At 51.4% G+C, this 22,150-nt stretch overlaps 1 protein-coding gene across 6 annotated transcripts in view; it reads right to left on the reverse strand.

Moving 5' to 3' along the window:
* CHD6 (chromodomain helicase DNA binding protein 6) overlaps positions 1-22,150 on the reverse strand; it is an 89,439-nt gene that overhangs the window by 63,029 nt on the left and 4,260 nt on the right. Inside the window, exon 1 of one of the 6 annotated variants that reach the window (XM_027740371.2) lies at positions 20,733-22,063. The exons of the other annotated variants lie outside the window; for them this stretch is intronic. The gene's annotated coding sequence lies outside the window, so the exon portion shown is untranslated. Of the gene's footprint in view, positions 1-20,732; positions 22,064-22,150 lie in introns of those variants that run through there. 6 annotated transcript variants of the gene reach the window in all.

The following is a 22,150-nucleotide window of genomic DNA, read 5'->3' on the forward strand; positions in this document are numbered from 1 at the left end:
GGGCCTCGCAGGGCCCTGCTCCAGCTCCTAGGATGACATGCCATTCTGGCCTGTGGAAGGCTCCATTAAGCTCTGTGCTGGCAGGGGCCAGAGTTACTGTGGCCAGCTGTGACTCCAGACACCAGGGAACCTGGGGCATTTAACACATTGTACTGTTCATAATCCTGTGGAGCAAACAGCTCTTGCCACCATCTCTTAGGGGACAAGCTGGACAGGAGGAAAGGGACACATTCATGTCTGCCCACTGCTGTGGTCTGCTTTTGCCTGCTGTATCCAGATCATTCTGCCTGGTCTGAGAGCCAGGAACTTGTCCAGCATCCTGAAGAGAAGCACACCACCTGCTAGGGTGTACCACCACACTGGAATGTGGCTTTATGTGCACTGAGAACCCACTTAACTAGCCATTTCCATGCTAATTAAGTATTTGCAGATTATAAGAGAAACTCTAATCTCAAATGAGACAGCCCAATTTTCTAAATAAGCTTATGGTTTTCATATGGAGATCAACATGTTCTCACTAGCACATCACGCAAGCGCTCCAGGCTGCTAGATTCAGCTTTATTGCCACTGTTACAAGTGGGGAGTTTTCATTCTCCATGCTCAAATTTTTATGCCTTTTTATGCTTTTTAATTGACACACGTCCCACCCCTGCGCTGCCAGCCTGCAACATCCCTGCACCAGGCAGGTACCAGCGCTGTCAGCAGCCAAGGGCAAGTCCTCCTTCATGAGGTGGTGGTACAGCCTCCTCGGCAAGCCCCCGGTGCCGGGCACATATGTCACGAGCACACCACCATGGCACATGCTGGCAGGCTGACCATGCACTGGGAACTGGATTGTTGCATTTCAATAGACAAGCAGAGCAGTGCTGAAGGCTGTGTTTTGTCCCTCTCCATGAGCAGCCCAACTTGCTATGGCACGGCCTCTGCACAGCATCTGCTGCTAGCAATGACGTTTAGGGTTACACAATGTGAGGCACATCAGGTTACTATCCTACTCCCTTGGATTTATTTTTATTGTTCTGAAAGCAGAAGCCATCCCTATACCAGACTGAGTCCACATCATGCCAGTATTTCCTGTCACTCCAGCCTGGGCTCCTCCAGGAGTTGCAGCATCTGTGCAGAAGCCAAAAACATCAGAAATTCCACAACTGAGCAAACACCAACCCAAGACCAGGCAGTGATCATGTGTTCTCCTTCTTCTACCATCATTCCCACAAGAGTGGCTCTTCTGATTTTCCTAGTTCAGAGGCTGAGGCTTGCTAACATGTGGGTCATGTGCTCCCAGTATCCTGCGGACACACACAGTGCTCCTGCCACGCAGTCCCAACATCCGTCCTCGAGCACCTGTGACAGCAACCACAGCTCACTGCGAGGAGTGACCCTTGATCTCATTTCTGCATGCAGCTCCGTCAGGACACGTCCTGCAGTGGTTCACCTCCATTTTCCCTCAGAAATGGGAGAAGATCTTCTCAATATGATCTTCAGGTGGAGGAGAAAAAGAGGTGCTGAAAATGAGTTGAGAGCAAGGGCACGGAAAAGTCACAGTGGCTCTGACTAATCAGCCTGTAAAGAGAAAGATCTCCAGGGTTCGAGGAGAACTTTGAACAGGCATTGCAGAAACACACTTGCCTCGTCTGTGGGAGGAGGTCAACAAATGAAGGAAAAGGAATAAAGTCCTAAAGTGGTAACAGGGATATACCCAAAGGCATGTGTGAGCTAGTACTCTTGGCCTGGCTTAGCCACAGTGGCATCTGAGCTGGAGTCTCAGGAGCGCAGAGCCTCGGATGGTGTGTGCCACCCAGCACCCATGTACCACGTTAACTCATCCATGTGAGCAGGGACACAGGAACACAACGTTTTGAGCCCACAGCACTCGGGAGTTAGCACTGCCTTTCAGAACAGCCATGAGCAGCCCCAGGGACTGCCCAGGACAAAGACATCACAGATGGGCCCCCACTGAGGATGCTTTTCAAGATCATACCTGATGGAAAGACAGACTGCCTTTGCCTACGTCCTGTTGCATGTCAGAAGGAGAGGTGGATGCTGGCACAAAAGCCAAAGCGCCTTTCCAGACTTTCCACCATACAACATGTCTCTACCTCAAAGCATCCAATTTCTTGCTTGCTCGACACCGTCTGCTGAAAATCTAGCTCTGAGCAAACAAAACGCACACTTGTGCACTCACCCTCAAGTACAACCATGACTGATGCATGTGCTGGGCATCATAAACAGAGCACCAAGGACTCCATTTGTACGTGCAGTGCTACACCACCATCAGACTCCGGCACCTGGCCCGCAGAGAGCCACCCAGAACATGAGCACTCACATGAAGCTGAGCTAGGAGATGTTCTGGAGCAGCTGGTATACCCTTCTGCACATGGCAGGAGCAGGTACCAAGCATCCAGCACCCAAGTACTGGGTAGCTAGATTCAACTCCAAGCAAAACAGCACATCCCAAGCGCAGGATCTTGGCAGGACTCATGGCTTGTAGGACTTGCTTGCTCAAGAGAGGTAGCCCCACCAGCTCAGGGTCCCACTCTGCCCTGCTGCCTGCAGCACCTTCCTATCACTGTCCTGGCTGCCCCACAGATCCTTTCAGCGCCCTACAGCTGAGTGCACTTCTGCAAACAAAATGGTGAGTCTCCCGAACAGAGTCTCACACATGCCAGGCAAGGATTTTACAGCTACACAAGCAACATATCCTTCCTGGCTCATAAAAAGCTCTGAAGCACGGAAATGAAGCAGTAGGTGCTCAGACGATACCCTGACAGGCAAGTCCACATGGGCTGCAGTTCTCCTTGCACCTTCCTTCATTGTTCTAAACCACCATGTTCCCTTGAAATTCGCTGCCCAGCTGACATTCCAGCCTGAGTGCACATTCCCTCTGCCCAGACATCTTCCAAAAGCCAAGCTATGGCACTATTCAACACCAAAGCTCCTGTTGGGGCTGTTCATATGTCACACAGCACGTCCCTGCTCCTCTGTGCTTCGGAGACCCTCCTCTCGCAGCTCTGTCCCAAGCTCCCGTGAGGGTCAGTGCTGGAACAGGAAGCCTGCTTTTCTGCACCTACCTTGCTTCTGTCGTCCTATTATTTTAGATTATACCTATATTTATATCCTATATAGGGGGCTAAAAAGATCAGAGGCAGCCCAGGGTGCAAAAGCAGGAGGAATGCCTCACATGCTGGACCCCAGCTCCACTGCTGCTCTGCATACCAGGGGCTGCACTTCAGGGAAGGCCAGCCTGAGGTCAGAGAAGACTGAAGCTGGAGATAACATGGCACTCTCCTTTCTGCACTCAACCCCCAGGAAAATCCAAGACAGAACTCTGCTTGTAGTGATCAGCAGTTCAACAGCACACCCAATGCTTCCAAGGGCTGGCATGACTGAGCAAATGGGGCAAATTCAGGAGGCTGGGGAAGGCTCAGAGGAGTCTGTGCCAGTCCCTAAGGAAAAGCTCCTCTCCAGATCTCAGATGTTTGTCCAGGATGGAGGATGCTGGGATCCACCATACCTCACTTTAGAGTACACTGCCCAGAGGAGGTCCCCAGTCCCATCAAGAACAGCTTCCAGCCTTTTTTCTCCCCTGTGCTGAGCTGTCTCTCAAGTGAGAAAGTATCCCTGACTTTTTACCAAGCCTTTGGAAGCGCATCCCTGGCCACGTTGCCTGCCCAGAGCAAGGGCCAGCCCGGGAAACATTTCACAGCCCCTCTGGGAGTCTGACTACCCAGCATCAGGCTGACCAGCAGACTTTTTTTCTCAAGCCCACATTCACCTGAAGAGCTGAACACATCTGAAATATCACTGTTACCACCAGACATGAGAAGCCCTCGGGCCATGGCAGGCTGGGTGACAGGTACATGTGCAGCACCCTCTGAGCACACCCTCGTGTCTCCACAGGCCCCCACCTGCAGTGTCTGCCACACCTGCAGTGGCATGTGAGGCCCACAGAGAGACCCCGCAACACCCCTGTGAGCGCAAGGCTCTGACAGGCATCGTAACTCACAGTGCTAGAAACAGGTAATCTCTAAGACAACCTGCCACAGGACACCAAAGAATTTTTAGTATATGGTTTGCAAAAGTAGTTACACTGCTAGTGTGCCTGCAGCTTGTGCAAGGGGTGAAAACAGCAGCTCTTCAAGGTCCCCCTTGGCCCACCAAACAGATCTCAGATAACCTCAGACATATCCCACAGCACTCTCAAAGCCCCTGATTTCATGAGATATGTATATTTTTGGCCAGGTTTTGAAACTAAAGACAAAAACGTTTCAAACAATATTCTCTAACATTAATTAAATTAACATAGGGCATAGCTAGTGGTCTGTAATCACAGCAAGCAGCATTCATTGTTTTGCTGCTTCAGTCTGACTGGGCAGATCTTGCTGCAACACACACCTCCTCACCTGCAGGCTAAGAGCTTCTAGAAGGAAATCCTGATGAACCCACTCCAGCTGCACAAAGCTCCCAGAGAGACACTAACACTGCATCCAAAACTGTCAGTATTTAAAACTACTGCAGAAGAACAAATAATTCTAATACTCATCTCATCACCTTGTGTGACAATGACAGTGAGCTCTGTGTGCAGTTCGCTCACAGATGCAATTCAGTTGGGATCTGCAGCACAGGTGATTCTGCACAGGAGGGGACATGGGCTGCAGGAGTGGACCCCCCCACGGGCAGCCCTGCACTGAGGGCTCCTAACAGGACCACAACCCCGCTCACTGGAGAGGGCTACAGAACCCAGCCTGGGTTCTGGGGGTGCACGGCCCCCAACCCAGGAGCCTGCCCGGGCCAGCTGTTAGCTCTGAGAATAGCTCAGATCAGCTGCAGAGGATCAAATAATTGCCCCAGGGATGGGAAGTACCAACTATTTTCAGCTTTTTGGGAGCACTGTTGGGTCAGGGGAGGCAGGGTGCTAGAAACCCAGCCCAGTGGGAGGAAGGGCTCACAGTTTGTTACCCTCTTTCAAGATGCTGCTTATCCCAAAAAAGGAAAAGGTTTCTAAGAGGGTTTAAACCTCAGACTTGCTTTTTTGAAACAATTTTCCAGATTCAGAGGCTGCAGTTTTACCCTAGGAAAATATAAAAGATGCAGACTTTTCACCAGAGGCCCAGTCCTGACATCTCCCACCCCTCCTCACAGAGCAGCAGGGAGTGGGTGCAGACCAGCCCCAGTGCAAGGGGCACATGGCACTGCTGCCCACACTCCAAGGGGCAGCCTGGATCGGAGCTCATACCCCTTGTCACAGGCACTTAGTAACTTGCTGTTGGCTCCTTTTCCTTCAAATCTGTGCAAGTTACCTTTAAGAGCCACACAAGAGCCCCAAAACTGTTTTACAGGCTGAAAAACTGATTCTGCCCATAAAGAAGTCCTTTACGGCAGCTCCAGGGCAGTAGCGCCTCCACACCTGGGCAGCAGCAGGAGCATCTGCTGCCCACCTCTCAGAGCAGCACCTCTCCCCCTCTCCTGGAGCCTGAGGTCTGAGGTGCTCATGGCCTTGGCTGCATTTCAACCATACCACCTCACAACTCAAGAGGATATCTAAAGGAAACACTCGAAAACCTGAAAATGTTTCAGTGAAGGTTGCACAAGCACTACTAACTGAACTTCTGTGGGCAGCTATTCCACAAGAAAAATAATGCCCACCAAGGTTGCGTGCTAGCAGCAACACCAGACTCCAAATCCAAAGCCTGGATGCAAAACTGGGAAAGGAGCAGCCTGTGTGTGCTAGCATCCATATCCTTCATCGGCTCGGTATTCCCAGAGAGCAAACGAGAAGGAAGGGGAAAAGGGAAACAAGTTCATATTGCACAGTCCCTGTCTGTTTGACTTTGAAACAGCAGGTTTCTGACTTTAAAAAAAAAACCAGAAATTTGCACATAACATTTTAAGGAACCCCAGCTAACCACAACTCTGTTCTGCGTCACGGGCAAGCCTGGGGAACGGGCCCTCCAGAGGCACAGGACAACCAGGGGAGTGGGGCTGGAACTGCACCGCCGGAGCACAGTGGGAACTGCCACAACACCTGGCTTGGGAGAAGCCTCGTGGCTGAGCTTCAGATGTGAAATTAAGACTAGGGTGAAGGAAAGCCAAAACCCATAGCTTGAGAGGGGCCAGAAAGGGCTCACAAGAAGAAAGTGGGGGGTGCTAAAAGACCTGGGCTTGCAGACACATTCCTCAAGAATGACCTTGGCCGTGAGATAAGGGTTGGGATAGTGCTGAGACAAATGAAGTCCAGAGCTACATCATCATGGCCGGGCTTCGTGAACAAAGATTTGGGAAGGGCTCTACTCACACCTGCTGCAAGCACGCTGGTGGCTAAAAAGGCCAATACGAGACAGACAAGTCTGGTTGCAAAAGGCACAGCAGAAGGACTCCTTAGGTGGTATCGGCAAGACATGATTCTTTCTGTGTTGTCTTTTCTCCTCAAGAGTGATCCTGCGTGCGTTCTCAAGCAGGGCTGCAAAGGGGACGCAAAAGTACCTGGCAGCTTCCAAGAGTGCTGGGCTGGGGGAAAACACTGGTCCAGGTAACTGGTAGGAGACTCCTCTATGGCTTCTCAGGAAAATCATGGCTATGGCTAAGAAAAAGAAAACCCAGAGGTGCAGAGGCAGAATGGCAAGGCACGGCTCACCCAAGCAAAGCAAGGGCTGCACAAGGCCTCACTTGGGAGAAAGCCTTCATCAGGAAAAAGGCTGGGGGACTTGGCTAAGGCTCAGCTGGAAAACCAGGGTCAGGGTCAGAAAAAGCCTAGAGCTCATATGGGGCTGGAAAGAGACTGCCAAAAGGTAAAGGGGCTGGGCTGGGAAATGGTTCAGGGGCTTCTCCTAGAGCTCAGCTGGAAAACAGCTCTCAAGGCCAGGGTCTGGACTGAAAGGAAAGGCTACACCACACCTGGGGAGAGGGGCTGCCAAGAGACCCATGTGGGAGACACCTTTAGCCAAAAAATGGCTGGGGGCCCTTCCTTACATCCCTTCTTTACAGCCCACAGGCAAACAAAGGGTCAGGCTCAGAGAAGCAGAATGCCTGACCCATCTGCTGGAGCAAAACTGGAAAAGGGCTGCCAAAGGTAAGTGAGAACAGCTCAGAGTCCTGGGCTGAGCGAAAGCTTTGGTGTGAGCCATGGTTTAGGGGTCTTCCCTCTAGTTCTTCACAAAAAATAAAAGGGTTGAGTGAAAGACAGAACTTACAGCTGAGCTGGGACTTCAACATCCAAACAGGGGCTGGCAGGACAGCTGAGCTGGGTCAGTTTTCATCCAATGGCTGTGGGGCCTTTCCAATTGTTCTGTGGAATATGAGAGCTAGAGCCAGGGTTAGGGTGGAGAGAGGGACAAAGCCTAGAGCTGCACTTTGACTGTCAAAAGGTTCAGCTACAAAATTAGGGTCAGGGTGACACTGATGGACAGAGGAAGTCTTGAAATAAAACTGGAACGTGGATGGCTATGGGCTGCCAAGGCAAAGTGGGGGCCTCTACAGAGGCTGGGGCTTAGAGAAACCTTTGGTCTGGAAAATGGCTCAGCAGCCTTCCCTAGAGCTTCCCCAAAAAGAGAGAGTTGAGAACAGCCTGGAGCTGCAGGCAGAGCAGAGCTGGAAAGGGGCTGCCAGAAGGAAACACCTGGAGACCCATGCATGGCTTCAGGGCCATGTCCACCCCTTCCCAAGAAACGGCAGGCTAGGGACAGGACTGAAGGATAAGAGCTGCCATGGGAGTGGGGCTGAAAGGTAGCTGCCAAGACAATTGGGATGGGAGAAATTTTTACCTGTGCAATGCCTGTGCAATACCTGGGGTTCTGTGTCTCAGGCTCAGCAGGAGAATGAGGACGAGGTTTCAGAGAAAGACACTTCTCCATTTAAGGCAAGACAAAGCCTGCGATGGCGTCAGGCTCCTGCCCTCCTTCACAGAGGTGCAAAGGGAATAGAGCACAGCGACAAACAGAACTTTTAAAAATCAAATGTTTATTTTCAGAGGCTGATGCTGTGCTGAGGCTCACTGAATTTTTACAAGGACAGGTAAAAGATCAGATTTTGCCTTTTTCTGTAACCTCTTTCTTAAAAACAACACCCGTTCTTGTTGAAACCTTAAAAAGAGCCAGCCTGAGGCACTGCACAGATTTGCACTGCAAAACAGTGAGAGTTAGACAAGGATTATTCCAGCTGCACAAAGGAGCTTCATCACAGAGAGCACCAACACCACCTAAGACTGAATTACATTAAAACATATCTTGTGGGAATGAGCTGTAATTAGACTGGTCCACAAAACCAAAGGTCTCCACAGCCAGAGAGCTGAAAGCATAGCACGCGTTAACAAGCAGAAAAGGACTGTGCCCACAGGTTATGTATTCCAAGAGCAAGCGATAAGATGCATCTGCACCATCCAAGTTGCTCTCAGCTGATGTCCCACTCGTCTTTTAGGAGACTCTGCTGGTGGGCTCTCACATCTCAAATTCCCATTGGTTCTTTGCATCCCCAAAATGGGCTGGGCTAATGTAAGTTCCTTGATCACCAAAATACCCAACAAAAAGGTGTCCTCCCTTTAACATAACACATACACATAGGTGAGGATCAGTCAAACAGGACCAGTTCTCAGGGTCCCAACAGGACGAGCACTTTGGGAGGAACAACGCAGGGGGATGGAGCTTTGGTTCAGTGCTGGGACCCTCATGACAAGGAAGTGACCCTCATGAGACTGGAGGACTGGAGCATGTCCAGAGAAGGGAACGGAGCTGGGGAAGGGTCTGGAGCACAAGTTTGGTGAGAAGCATCTGAGGGAGCTGGAGGGGCCCAGCCTGGAGAAAAGGAGGCTCAGGGAGGACCTTCTTGCTTTGTACAACTCCCTGACAGAAGGGTGGAGCCAGGTGGGCTCTTCTACCTGGTAGCAAGAAATGGCCTCAAGCTGCACCAGGGGAGGTTTTGGTTGGACATCAGGGAAAATTTCTCTACCAAAAGGGTTGTCCAGCCCTGGCACAGCTGCCCAGGGCAGTGGTGGAGTCACTATCCCTGGAGGGATTTAAAAGATGTGTGAGTGTGCCACTTAGGGACATGGTTGAGTGGTGACTTCAGCAGTGCTATGTTTACAATTGGGCTTAATGATCTTAAAGGCCTTTTCCAAACTACTATGATTCTATGGTTCACAACAACCTGGGGAACAGCCTCCAAAACCAGTAATGCATATAGCAGAGTCAGGCTACCCCATCTTTCCCGTGGGAACACATCCAGACTTCTCTCAGCCCTTCCCTCTCCCTCTCCTTATGTGCTCCTGCATGTGCTCCCAAGATATCCTCAAAACCACCACCAAGGACCAGGCCCACAGATGACTTCAGACATATGAAGTTCAATCTCTGAGCACAATATCTGGCATTGTCCCATTAAAGACTTCCACCAATATCCCTTCAAGAATTCTATGTCTCAACAGGAACAGATGCTCCAACAGCTCCTCAGTCACGGACACAACAAGGCACTTCAGAAAGAAAGTTTTATTCATAGCCTTTATCCAAAGAGCAACTTTCATTTCCTGACAGGAAATCTCATCTGCAGCATGGTGAGGAAGGTGGGAGTCGGCAGCTCTGAACGCAGTCCTGTATTCCAGGCTCTGCATTATCTTCAAGCCCTGTCCTCCTCTCTCTTCTCTGACAGCTCAGATGTCCCCAGGCCCCCTAACCCCTCTGTACCTGCCTTAGCTGCAGCTGAGAAGCTCTCCTGAGGCCAACTCAGCCCCAGGGCAGGCATGAGCACAGCCCTGTCTGTTGCCCCAGGTCACGTCCATAGGCTTGTCACCAACAGTCAACAGGGCCACAAACCCAGACAAAGCAGAGGCCTCAGCATCTGCAGAAACTCATGGCATTTGCCCAAGAACACTCCTTATGCAGTGCAGCAGCAAATTTTTTTACTTTATTAGAGCACATCCCTGCAGTACAGTTCCATGTTCAGCTGCCTGTGTGAGGCAGGTGGCTGCCTTCTTCAAAGGGGAAAAAGCTCAGAGATTTTATCTGTAGAAATAAACTGCAGCCAGGAAACAATGACTGCAGTTAAAACAAAAATCAACACCCCACCACCAGGTCCTTAGTGATGCTCTTCAGAAGGATAAACAAAAGGGGCATGTGGCTTTCTCCAAGTGCAAGAGGAGATGGGATTCAAGGAACAAGCAATGCTCACAAACCACCTCATGAAGGAAAGAGGCACCCACAGGTCCTTGTGGGCATGTCCACTTATGTGTCAGAAACACTGGTGATAACTCATTTGGAAAACCTGCACTCTTTCTTTTCCCTTTCTAAATAGGAATTCTGCACCAAAGTCCCTCCAAAGCTGCTGCAGCAAAGAGCAGAAGCTTGAAGCAGCCTTGGGCATTGTAAACTTGTAAGTTGATGTGTGCCACCACACAGTCCCACAATTGCTGGAATTTGAAGCGACCTCTTGAGATCATCTCACCCAAGCCCCCTGTTAAAGCAGGTTTACCTCAAGCAGGTTGTACAGGATCGTGTCCAGGCAGGTTTTGAGTATCTCCAGAGGAGACTGCACACGATACATTTCAATTCTGATTTTCAGCCCACACGCATGGCAAACATTCACTTACACAACCAAGCCACTCAGCACCCTGCACATACATGCCACATCTCAGTGAAGGCATAAAAATCCAGCAAAGGGAACATATTTGCTTCTCAGCAGGTCTCTTGGATACTCAAGTCCCAGGCCAGAAGTGAGAGCCCCTGACTTGCTGAAGCACAGCAACTGTTGGTCCCTTCCAACCCATTCCATTCTATGATTCTTGGATTTAGCGATCAGCTGCTTTTCCTACCAGGCAGACTGGAAGATGAACTCTTCTGGTGGTTCATCAAAGACATTCAAGGGGAACAGGAGCCCCATACTTCAGGCTAGGGGCCCTTCTGCTTATTACAAACCAGAGAAGTGCTCTAGTACAATATACCTGGCTGACTCATCTTCCAGCTCCCTGCAGCCTGAGGGTCCCCTTCCCAGACACAGGAGCAGCACCTGGCACAGCACAGCAGACTCAGGGTCCGGGGACATGCCAAGGACAAGGTCTCACAGCAAGCAGCAAGAAGTGTCCAACCTCCATATGTCAGCAAACTTCTGGTGACGCTTCCTTCCTTGTTCACCTCCTCAACATCATGTGGCCCTTCTCTCCTCCCCCGCCGTGGTTTTGATTACAAGAAGGATTCTTTGGAAATACAGATCCCAAACAGGCACAGCACTTCACATGCAGCCCCAAAGGCCAAGCAGGAAGGCAGGGAGATAAAGAAGAGACAAGAATTGCACAGCCACGCCATGAAATCACTCATTTTCAGACAAGCAGGTCTGCTCTGCTGAAGCACCTCAGGAAGTGCTCCATCTCCCCAGTGCTCCGGCACAGCTTGAAGGAAAAGAGATCAGTCAGGAGTGCCAGGTCCAAAGGCGCTGCTCAGGCCTGCAGGCCAGCAGCAAGCCAGGCTCATGGACAGCAGGTGGCTCAGCACAGCCTTGCTGCTCTGGTACCTGAGGATGTGATAAGCTGCCCTGAGAAACACTGGCAGAGGTCACAGTAGAGACTGATGAGCAGTCTCAGAAATAACTGCAGGCAGCTCCCACAGCCACAGCACAAGGGCCCTGCTCAGCCCTGCCAGACTGAGGCAGCAACAAAGGGCACCAGCTAATGGGGCAACTTGAGAGCTTTCAGAAGCCTGTCTCACAAGCAAAGGATCCTGGTCTTTCACCCCACACACCAACCCCAATGCCAGTGTCAGCAGCTGTCCTTGTGTATACACACCACTCTGGGGTGGTGGGGACACCCCACTGCCTCACATAAGCTGTAGAGTAGCTCACTGAGGGGAAGAGGTGCTGGTCCAGCCCTGGCTGTCCAAGAGCTGCTCTGCCCCCACTACCTGCCATCATCATGGCAGCAGCCCTTGGCTCAACCACAGAACAGTGTCTCATGCCTGACAACAAACCTTACAAGTCTTGAGGAGAGAAGCCAGAAGCCACTCCCTATCATACAGGGATAACATCAAAACATGTAATTTCTGTAACAGGGTCAGGCATCACATCAGGCCTTTGCAGAGCTGAGGCATCAGTACTACCGCTCCAGCAGGAACTCATGGAGTCCTGGCTTGAGGTCAGATGCACAGGAACAGCATCAGTATCTCATGCTGTGCCCCATCCCACAGCCTGGGGAGCCTCACGCCAGCTCACTGTCCAAAGCGAGGCCAAATGGGATCACTGCGATGGGAGTAAGGGACCAGCCTCGACAAGCAAACAAATTATTCCCAAAGCAGCAAGGGTGCCTGCATCTGCCTGAAGACAGCTGAGAGAAATAAGTATTGGCCATTGCTTATCAAGAGGTTTGCTGCCTTACACTGCTACTCCTGCCCCAGTCACTAGGAGAGCTACTGAGTAGCAGATGACAGGTTAGGACTGATGGGCTCTGGCAGGCTTTCCCAGACAAGCTGGAGCAGAGGGCCCCAGGCCCTGGCAGCACCTGCCCATTAGAGGAGCCTCCAGAACACTCTCCACCCTCAACAGCTTTGCTGCTGGCAAGGAAGACGGCAAACCCGAGGACAAACAAGCATGGCCCAGGCATCAGCCACCCTCCCCACCTGATGCATCCACACTGCAGGTGAACAGCAGTCAAGGACCCACGGGTCTGGCTGGAGAACTTGGAGCCTGCATTCTTCTTTATCTGCTTGGCTCAACCTACACGGTTTCTCTGAGAGAAACAGCAGAGAGAGACGTATCTGCAGTCCTCTGGTGCTGTTTAAGTCTTGCTACCTTATCAATCCCTGTTCCCAGCCAGGGCTGCACAGACACGTCTCAGCAGCAGAGCTGCCAGAGCTTGAAGCTTGAGTGTCTGGTGCAATCCAGAGGGACTGAGGGAACTACACTCTTGTGGGCTGCATGGATAAGGGACTCTGCAGAAACATCTCCCTGCCACTGGATTTACGAAGGTGCTCCTGCTCACTCGGGGAGATCCAGACAGGGGAGACAAGCGCTGGCAGCACAACTGCCTGCAAAACACTGTAGAGGCAGAGCTAGGGGAGGGGGAAAGAAAAACACGGCACAAGAGTGACACTTCTCTCCCTGGCTCCTCCCCACCAGCTCTCTGCAAGCTGAATTAGGGCTGCGTGGTCCAGCAAAGCCTCCTCTGTTGGGCAAAACAGCAACCTGGCTGGCTGCTCCTCCACAGCACACTGCATCACCCGGGAGCATCTCTGCGGGATACTCTTTGAAGGAGGTACCCAGCCCCCGTCAGCAGCTACCCGTCTGCAGGCTGTCACGCAAGCGAGCCTGGCAGGCAGAGCCCGGCTCTCTCCCCACAGCCTGCTGCAGCGGGATTTGTTTATGTGTCTGCAGCTGCTCCGTGCCTTCGCCATGGGAATCCAGGCTGCAACTGCAGGCGCGCCGAGGAGGAGCGGCCTCCCCGCCCGGCTGCGCGGCGGGGCCGGGGCACGGCCTGGAGCCGGGCCGGCCGAGCGGCCAGCCGCATTCCCAGCCCTCCGCAGTGCCTCCCCCACATCCTGCCTCCAGCCCTCCGCTGGGGGTAGAGAATGCCAATCTCGGGTTGTAATTTTTCCAAGTTAAAAATAACCCGGTAGTTTAGTAAGAGAAGCAGCAGCAGCAGCGACGCGGGGGGCTGGGGAGCCTGCGAGCTCGCTGCAAGGCAGCACTGTGTACATTTTCCTTCCCAAGCCGAGGCTATGGAGAAGCAGCTTCCCAGCTCTGCTCACACAGCTACGGAAAGTGAGATTCCCTCAGCATCCCATCAGCAGAGGCTTCGCTGAGCAGCCAAGTGGTCTTTATTCAGAGCTGCCCTAACACTCCCTCACTGCTCCCTGGTGCCGGTGGGAAGGGGGCACAGGGCCCACAGCCCTCAGCAGGACACACGGCAGCAGAAGGGAAGCAAGGAGAGGTCCACAGAGGTCCAAATATCCCAAAGTAAGGGAGCAAACATGCCTCGGGTGGGTGCACGTGTCCAGGACAGGCAGAGCATCACACCAACAGCCACTCCCAAGGAAGCCACAGCTATGCTCCAAGCAATTTTCTGTTCTTAAAATATTTTAATCTTTAAAAAAAAGAAGGCGGGGGAGAAAGAACTGTGTTCTCTTTGGGGCCAGGGAAGCCAAGAGATCTACTAATAAGGCCACCCAATGCACACGGCAATCCTGCAGCACCTTCCCAGGACACCAAACTCCACCACCCCACAGGAGAACAGGTAACAAGACTTTGACGGGCAGGCAATAATTCATCACAACCTCCTCGCTGCTTGCTTCCTGGGATTAGGAATACAGTGATGCTGCACAGCATTCCCCTCCAAAAAGCCTGCTCAGCACCAACACTCTGCTCCCAAGCTCTCAGCTCTACAGCGACAGCCACGTCAGAGACCCTGGGGAGACACTTGGGCCTGTGCCACTGCCTGTGCACAGAGGATGCTCTGTTGGCACCCAACAAGCAAGAGAGCACACGCAGGCTGGATACAGCCCCCGGTAATGCAGCTTCAGTCAGCTGCACTTCATGACTCTCATGACAAGCTCACGTGGCAAAACCAGCAATAGTTCCTTTCTGAAGGGTTTTCAAATGCAGCTCCTAACCCAAGACCATAACCACAATGACCTTCAGCAGCTATTTCAAAGCTGCACAGTGCCAGAGGGCTGAGAACCAAGGGCTTGCTCAGACTCCAGCAAGCACAGCAACAAGCAAAGACCAACAGCACAAGGGAAGAGAAAGCAGCAGAATGGCTGAAACCCCTTTAGTTTTGTTCAACAAAGGCACGTCATGAATGCAAAGCCATGCCTGGCCAGTCAGCATGCACAAAGAAATGCACTCCAGCTTGCTGCTAAAGAGAGGGAAACCAGGTCTGAGCTCACCCTAAAATGTATTTCCCTCATCACCTTCATGGACAGCCTAAAACAAGGGGACACACCACTCCCAAGTGGCACTGGGAATTGAGAGGTGGCCGTCTGCAGAGTGGGGATGCACCCAGCATCACTGCAGCCCCTTTCCTGCCACGGGGATGCACCCAGCATCAGCTCTATGCCCTTTCCCACATCATCCCCCTGCTACCCTGGTGTGCAGGAGCTGCCAGGAGCAAGAGGTTTCTCAAGCCTAGTACGTCTGTTGCCTTTTGATTTGCAGGCCAAGAGTCTCACTCCAAACAGTTGCTCATAAGCCCCAAGCACTGGATTTTAATCCTCAACATCAGCAAGGCAAAAAACAGAGGAAAGACAAACCAAACCTCTACAATTCAGTACCTATGCAGCCAAGGAAGAGAGAACAGAGGCAGGCCAAGCCTGCCAAGGCTCATAGCTGGCACCTAGTAGGTTGGCTCCCACAGGGGCAGGCACATGACCACCTGCAGCAGTGCTGAGCGCCACAATTTCATGGGTGCGTTGGTGTGCACAAACAGCTACAGCACTCCTGTACATGCAGGGGGTCTGCAGCAGCTCCCTGCAGGGCAGCATCCCACCAGCACAATTTGCATGCTCTGTCAAGAGCAACCCCAGCTCCTGCCACATCAGTAAAGCCCGTCGCACATCACTGATGTGGCACTTCCAGACCTCTGCTCCCCATTAAACACAAACACCCTCTGGTGTGGCATTCAACCCAGGCCACCACACAGGCCAAATTAACTGCCCCATCTGCCAAATCTTAAAAAGCCATTTCTCCATTACCAGTGCCAAATCTTCCTTCCATTTATTCACTAGCCCCAGCATGTTGGTCAGCAAGCCAACAAGAAGGACATGAATGGAGTGTCCAGGGAACAGACTGTGCCAGTGGCCATAAAGCCTTCTCACTTCTCCCATCACACTCCTAGCACTTCATTTCCTACTTTAAAATAAGGGAAAACACAGTATCTGTATCCACATGCTACAGCAGAGTCCCAAGCTGTGCAAGCAAGTAAAGCCTACAGCTAACTGCCACCTCGGCAGTGTCCTGCACAGCTCTCCAGCCCCTCTGGTACCCTCCTGCAGCCAGAGGCAGCCAGCTCACAGCCTCTCTCCTTGTATGGGGGAGCCAGGAGCACGCTGCTAATGGTAGCTCAACACAGCAGCAGGACCAGCTTGCTGGCAACCAAAAAGATGCCTGGTGGGCAACTTCTGTTCCCCAGCCTGGGACAGTACACGCAGTCTGCTCCTCCACAAGGCAGGGAGCCTCAAGTGCCAAGGCAGATGCGCCTGGGCTGCCAAGGAGGCTGTGGAAAGCCTCAGGTCAGAGTGACAACACAACCCCAGCTACATTTTAGATGGAAATGGGCGAAGAAGCTCTGAGGACACACTCTTGGTGCTGGAAGCAGGCTTTCTTCCCTGAAGTGCCTGCCTGTTACGCCTGGGCAATGAGAGGATCACGGGCTCAGCTCCTGCTGGCTTCCTGGACCAGTGAGGAACCAGACTTCCCAGCAGTGTAAGAAAAGTCTGTGATGAATTACTGAGCTCACAGGAGCACAGGGGTTATTATCAGCTGCTTCAGAGGCTTCTTGCATCAGAGCAAATCATCCAGCTGCTCTCCAGCTACCAGGAGGGATACAGAGGTTTCAGCAGAAACCAGCACCCTGCACACTCTGCACATTTTCCTGCTGCCTTTTATTCCTCGAGCACAAGCACTCAGAGCTTCACTTAGCTGTCCAAGTCCATCCTCAAGGTCACTGTCCCTGTAAAGATGCCACCAGGCACATAATTTAGCCAATAGCACCTTTATTAGCAAGAAAGGTGTACAAAAGCCAGCTCAACCAGCAGACCTTGACAGCTGGCCAACTCAAAGACCCTTTTATAAGGTTACTGCTTGACAGCTATACACCGAATGACACCAAACTCATGCTATCCCAAGGCAGATGGCCAAAAAATGAGATGGCATTCCTGAAAGCACAGATCTTCCCCTCTTACTGTTGTTAATGTCCTGGACAGCAAACTCAAGCTGTCAGAAAACAGCTTTGCCACACTGCAAACAGCTCCTCAAAGGCAATCAAGCCCTTTGTGCCTCTACTTTCCAATGGTGGAATAGGGACCAAAAAAAAAATAAAAATAAAAAATTAAAAAAAAAAATCAACCTTCACAGTAGGGCTACTGAGAGAGTGAACAAATGCCTGCAGCGCACCTCAAGGCTTGGCTGTAGACACACATGAAGAGCAGATTTCCTGCTGAGAAGGCACAGCAATTCTGGCCACAGCTCCATATGGTAATGGACACCCCACTGCAGAGTCCAGTCCTGAAAAATCATTCCTTCAGGCATTTTTGTCAGTCTTCTCCAGTTGAAACTCCCTGCCTCCTGACAGACCTTCGTGGTGGATCACTCTTATCCCTGTCAGTCATCCACCTGATGTCCCCCAATTGCTCCTGTTACCTGCTGACTCTAAGTTATTCTCCATTGTCCTCCTACTAAAACTACAGTAAAGGAAAAGGGTGAAAGAAAAAGTTGGTGTCCTCCTGCCAACCTCCTGCTTCATCTAGTGAATAGCCCACTGGAATGTGCCCCAAGAAACACATCCAAGCCAGGAGCTGAATGAAACGTGGCCAAGTCACCAGCAGCTGGGCCACAGGAAGAGAGTGAGCATTTCAAGCACTTCCAGGGCCTTGCAAGCAGGATTGGATACCACTGCTTTGCCAAACACCTTGTCCGTGCACAGGCAGCAAAGAGGGGAGGGGTGTTCGGTGCATGAAGTGAGCTCAGGGCCAGCCTTGCTGGTGCTTTGCCCACCGTGGCCACGCCTCACACCACAGCTTGTAAGCATGGGCACTGAAGGCTGATCCCAAGGTAGTCTCAGCTTGTGATGAGTGAGCAGCTCTTCTTTGGGCCAGGCAGCCCTGCATCCTGGTCCTACGGATCTCAGAAACCAGGTGATAAAGGAAGCTCAGCTTGGTCTGTGCTCTCACACACAGTGCAGGCTGGAGCGGGCATAGAAGGGACCTCTAGGAGCAAAAGGACACTTTGCTACACCGCTCACTCTCTAAGCGCAGGACAGCTTCAATAGCAGCTTACAGAGGCCACCTGATGGATGCTGCCCTGCTGGAGAGGAGCTCCTGCACATGCACAGGCTGCACCTGCCCTGCCAGTGCTGCAAACTCGGGTCACCCTCTCTAGGACAGGGCAGAAAGGTTGGCTGGCAAGACCCCTGCCTGCAGCAGGGCCAGGTACTAGGGGAGCCAAGTTGCTCCTCATCACCCAGAAAGACAGCATCCCAGATAACCACAATCTGAGAGTATACTGTATGCTATGGGGAGGTCCCACAGCTCATGGCATCTGTTCTGCCTGTACACCCTAACAGAATCTAGCAAACCTCGCTCCAAAATAGCAACAAAGTCTGTTGCAAACTGAAGCATCAGACCTGTTTCCCAAGCATCTAAAAAACAGGGAGAGAAAGCAAATTTTAGTGAACTTTCCTGATGCAGCACAGAGCGGGAGCACTCCTCACAAGCAGCATCACTAACCCCCAGTCCCCAGGTTCACATCCTTACATACACCTTCACTTCCATTGCCCAGCAAGGACTATAAATCCCTGACATTCACCTCCAAGGGCTTGCAGATTGCTTTGAATTTAACCCTCTGAGATACAAGTTCTACACAATCTCAGCTGAAGTCACTCTGGAGAACAGTCTCCAGAGTTCAGATGTAACAAGACCTTCCTCTCAATCATCTCAATGCTTCCTTACATTTGTATCTTTTACACAGTCCCAAGAACGACTAAAGTATGGAAGGCAGAGAGCAGTGCCAAAGAGACATTCCTCAATTCCTCATACACAAATGCTTGGGGTTCAATGATGCCAGTTCCTCAGCTATGGGCAATGCTTTCATACACTTGGGTAGCCTTTTTAAACAGCAAGCACCCAAGGCCCTGCCTGGACATGCTGCAAGTAAAATGCTACTGAAAGCACATATGGAGAGGTAGCCCCTTCTTGCCCCAGCTCATGATCCTGTGGTCAGAGTTAGCTCAGGGGGCAGTGGAGAGAGCATCAGCCTTGCCAGACTGGAGAGCCACAGCTGAGCACACCCCTCATGCCAGAGCGCACCAAGCCACCATCACTAACACAGGCTGCAGAGCCCCAGCGTTGCAGAGTCCCTTTTTCCAAACAGAGCTGGAACCCCAGAGCACACCAAGCCTCTTCCAACAGCACACAGGCAGAGCTGCTGTGGGTCTCTCCTGGACTCAAGCTGCATTCCTCCAGGACACAGACAGATGATGTCCAGGACACTCCTGGCCAACCAGCACCATCATCATGGGGTCACCCAGACAGCAGGCAAGCACACAGCACCAGCTGAGCCAAGCCACTAAGAGACTCTTGTCCCTGCTTGCCTGGCAGGTCTATAAACATCAGTCTCCTTTGACATGTAGGAATGTGGAGGCCAGGTGAGCAAACCCTGGACACAGCAGGAAAGCACAGTTCCCACAGACCGATGTCCTAGCCCATCTCACTGCACATATCTGTTGGAAGTCCATGCCAACACAGCTTCCGCATCTCCTCTCCCTCTGTACCTGGATAAGCCACTCATTTTCTGAGCTCTTCCTTCAGCAGGCGTCTGTGGAGTAACAATCATGCAACAAGGTCTGGAAATCCACTTCTCTGTCAGACATCTCCCTCTTCCAGCTCAGAGTGACAGAAAGAGCAGGAGGTAGAGCTGGATCCAGGAAAGGGTTTAAGAGCACTGTCCTCAGCCCTAGTGCCATGTTCCATTCAGTACAGCAGCCAGTGGAGAGCCTGTCTAGAAACCAGAGAGCAGCATCTGCAGATAATCATATCTCCACACCCAACAACACTGTGCCCTGTCAGATGCAGGCACAGCTGTACCTATTCAAACACACAGGGCCTGCAAGCTGCAAAGTCATACCTCACTACAAGGCCCCTGAAGAGGGCACTCTCCTTGAAATTACAACTACTAAAGCTTCAAAGAGCCTGTGCCCACAGTGACTCAACTCCTTCCTTTGCCTTCTGGATTCAGGACCCTGGTCCTCACACTCAAAGCACAGTGTGGGACTGGCTCAACTCCAAACCAGTGACATTATTCTCAGACAAAAACTCTCACCCTCCAGAACAAGGAGGTGGAGCAGCCACTGTGACTGGCCCACAAATCTGCAACCACCTCTCCGAAGAAATCAGGGTAACCACAAACCTCAGCACCTTCACAAGTAAGCACAAGCCTTGCTTCAGCCAGCCTCCCCACAACATCACCATGCAAACAAATCGAGCACAGTCTCTTGTCAGCAGTGGAGGAGAGAAACCTGCTTTTATGTATGCACCAAAGTGCATGCTGGGAAAGGCTCAGATACTCTGGTGAGGGGCACCCTACGGGGACTGAGAAAGATCACTGAGAAACAGGGCTTTGCTTGCCCTAAAGCAACAAGCAGAGAAGCATACAAATAAGAGCAATGGGCTGTGCATTTCCACACCCCACCACGCTCCTTGTCAGGCTAAGCAAGCACAGGGTACAGCAAGGATACACCAGGCACTTAGGGGAGTCCTCAAGAGAGAATGGCTCTTCTCTGATCCTCAATTAACAGACACCGAACACTTAAACTTCATTTTATCTAAAGTATATTTTAAGTTCAGCCAAAGCAGATGAAAGAAAGGGGGTTAAAAGTGCTCCGTGCACAAGACCTAGAGACTCAAGGCAGTAGCTCACACAAAAATAGCAGCTTTCACAGCACGTATATAGCAAAGCACTAATATTTATTCTTGTATCTAGGACTAACTTTAATTCTGCCTCGATGCACATATATAACAAGACATTAATGTTTCTTAAAGAACCAATACTTCACCTACCTCTAAGTCAAAGAGGTGGAAGTCCCCCATAACTTTGCAGCACCCTCGTTCCTGCATGTAGCTAATTGCTAACGCTGGAATTCACCTTCCAAGGCAGCCATAGAGTATAAAGCTGAAGTAAAATGAAACTATGTCCATAAAACAAATTCCATAAAACAAATACCTATTTCCAGTGCAATACAGAGGGATCACAACTCTTAGCAGTGGCTGCTAACAGGGAGGGTCTGGTAGCTGAAGTCCCTCAATTGGCTGAAGTCCTGCTTCTGCCTTCAAGGCAGTGCAAATGAGGTACCTCCTGGGCTGGGGGCCCCTCCCAGGGGGCTTTAGCACTACGGGCAGTAAGTGCTTTCTCTCCCAAAGCATTCTGCCAGCCAGAGGCTGCTCTTCCCCCACAAGGCCTTCCCACGGGCTGCTGGCCTGGGGTCCCACACACACACTCATGCCCTTCCACCTATGTTCCTGTGCCAGAGCTACCACGATGTAATTCAAACACATGCTTTAGGACCGCATCAGGTAGTGAATGAGACAACCTTGCCTACCTGTCCCTCCCCTGCAATAATGGGCATGTTAGCAGGGACATGCAGCCAGTTCACGGGGTTGGGGCAACACCAGCCTGACCCCACATACTGCCTCTTTCTACTCTACTGCAAAGCAGAGTTCCACAGATCCCATGCTTTCATGGAAACACTTAGAAAACAAATACTCTGCAAATTGATTATCATAACTTTTCCCTGCTTTCGGCACAGTCACCCCAAAAGGAAGCAATGAGTTACCTGCATTTCAACCCAGACTTCTCGTAACAACTGAGCCAAATGGCAGAGAGAGCCAGATAAGCATCAGAAAGCTTCACCAGAAGAGATCTAAACTTGATCTCATCAGGAAAAACACAAAACAGAAGAACTCCAAAACAGCCCAGTAAAACAAACCATCCCAGTAAAACCAACCATCCCAAACCAACCAACCAGATAACAGTACCTATCCTAGTGCAACAGAAGGGCCGCATAGTGAGGGAAAAGGCAGGCCTGCAGAAGGCACGATATACCTCTGAGGACAGACATTCATAATATCACAGAACAGCAGTCCTCGTAGGGAAACCAGAGATGGAAAGTGTGATGGGCACCCCATAGCCAAGCCAAAATCTCACCACCACAGAAACACCCACACTCCTTGAACAATACCCAATGCACCTCTGCAAGCACATTTCCAGCACCCACATGAAAAACAAAGAGGGACTGGGACTCAGTTCCCACGCTTCTCCTTTTCTGAACTGAAAGGCGTGTTTTGCTCCTGTTAGAGCAGGATTTATAGTCTCCACAGGCTGAGAATGCCTTGGAGACAACAGGCTGCAGCACAGAAGCAGCGTGCACCCCTTAACCTCAAGGCAGCGTTTCCTCTGCAGGGAGGAGGTTCCCATACAA

The sequence above is a fragment of the Pipra filicauda genome, unplaced genomic scaffold, assembly GCF_003945595.2.
Source record: "Pipra filicauda isolate LSUMZ 115617 unplaced genomic scaffold, ASM394559v2 scaffold327_size997775_pilon, whole genome shotgun sequence".
NCBI classification, from domain to species: Eukaryota; Metazoa; Chordata; class Aves; order Passeriformes; family Pipridae; genus Pipra; species Pipra filicauda.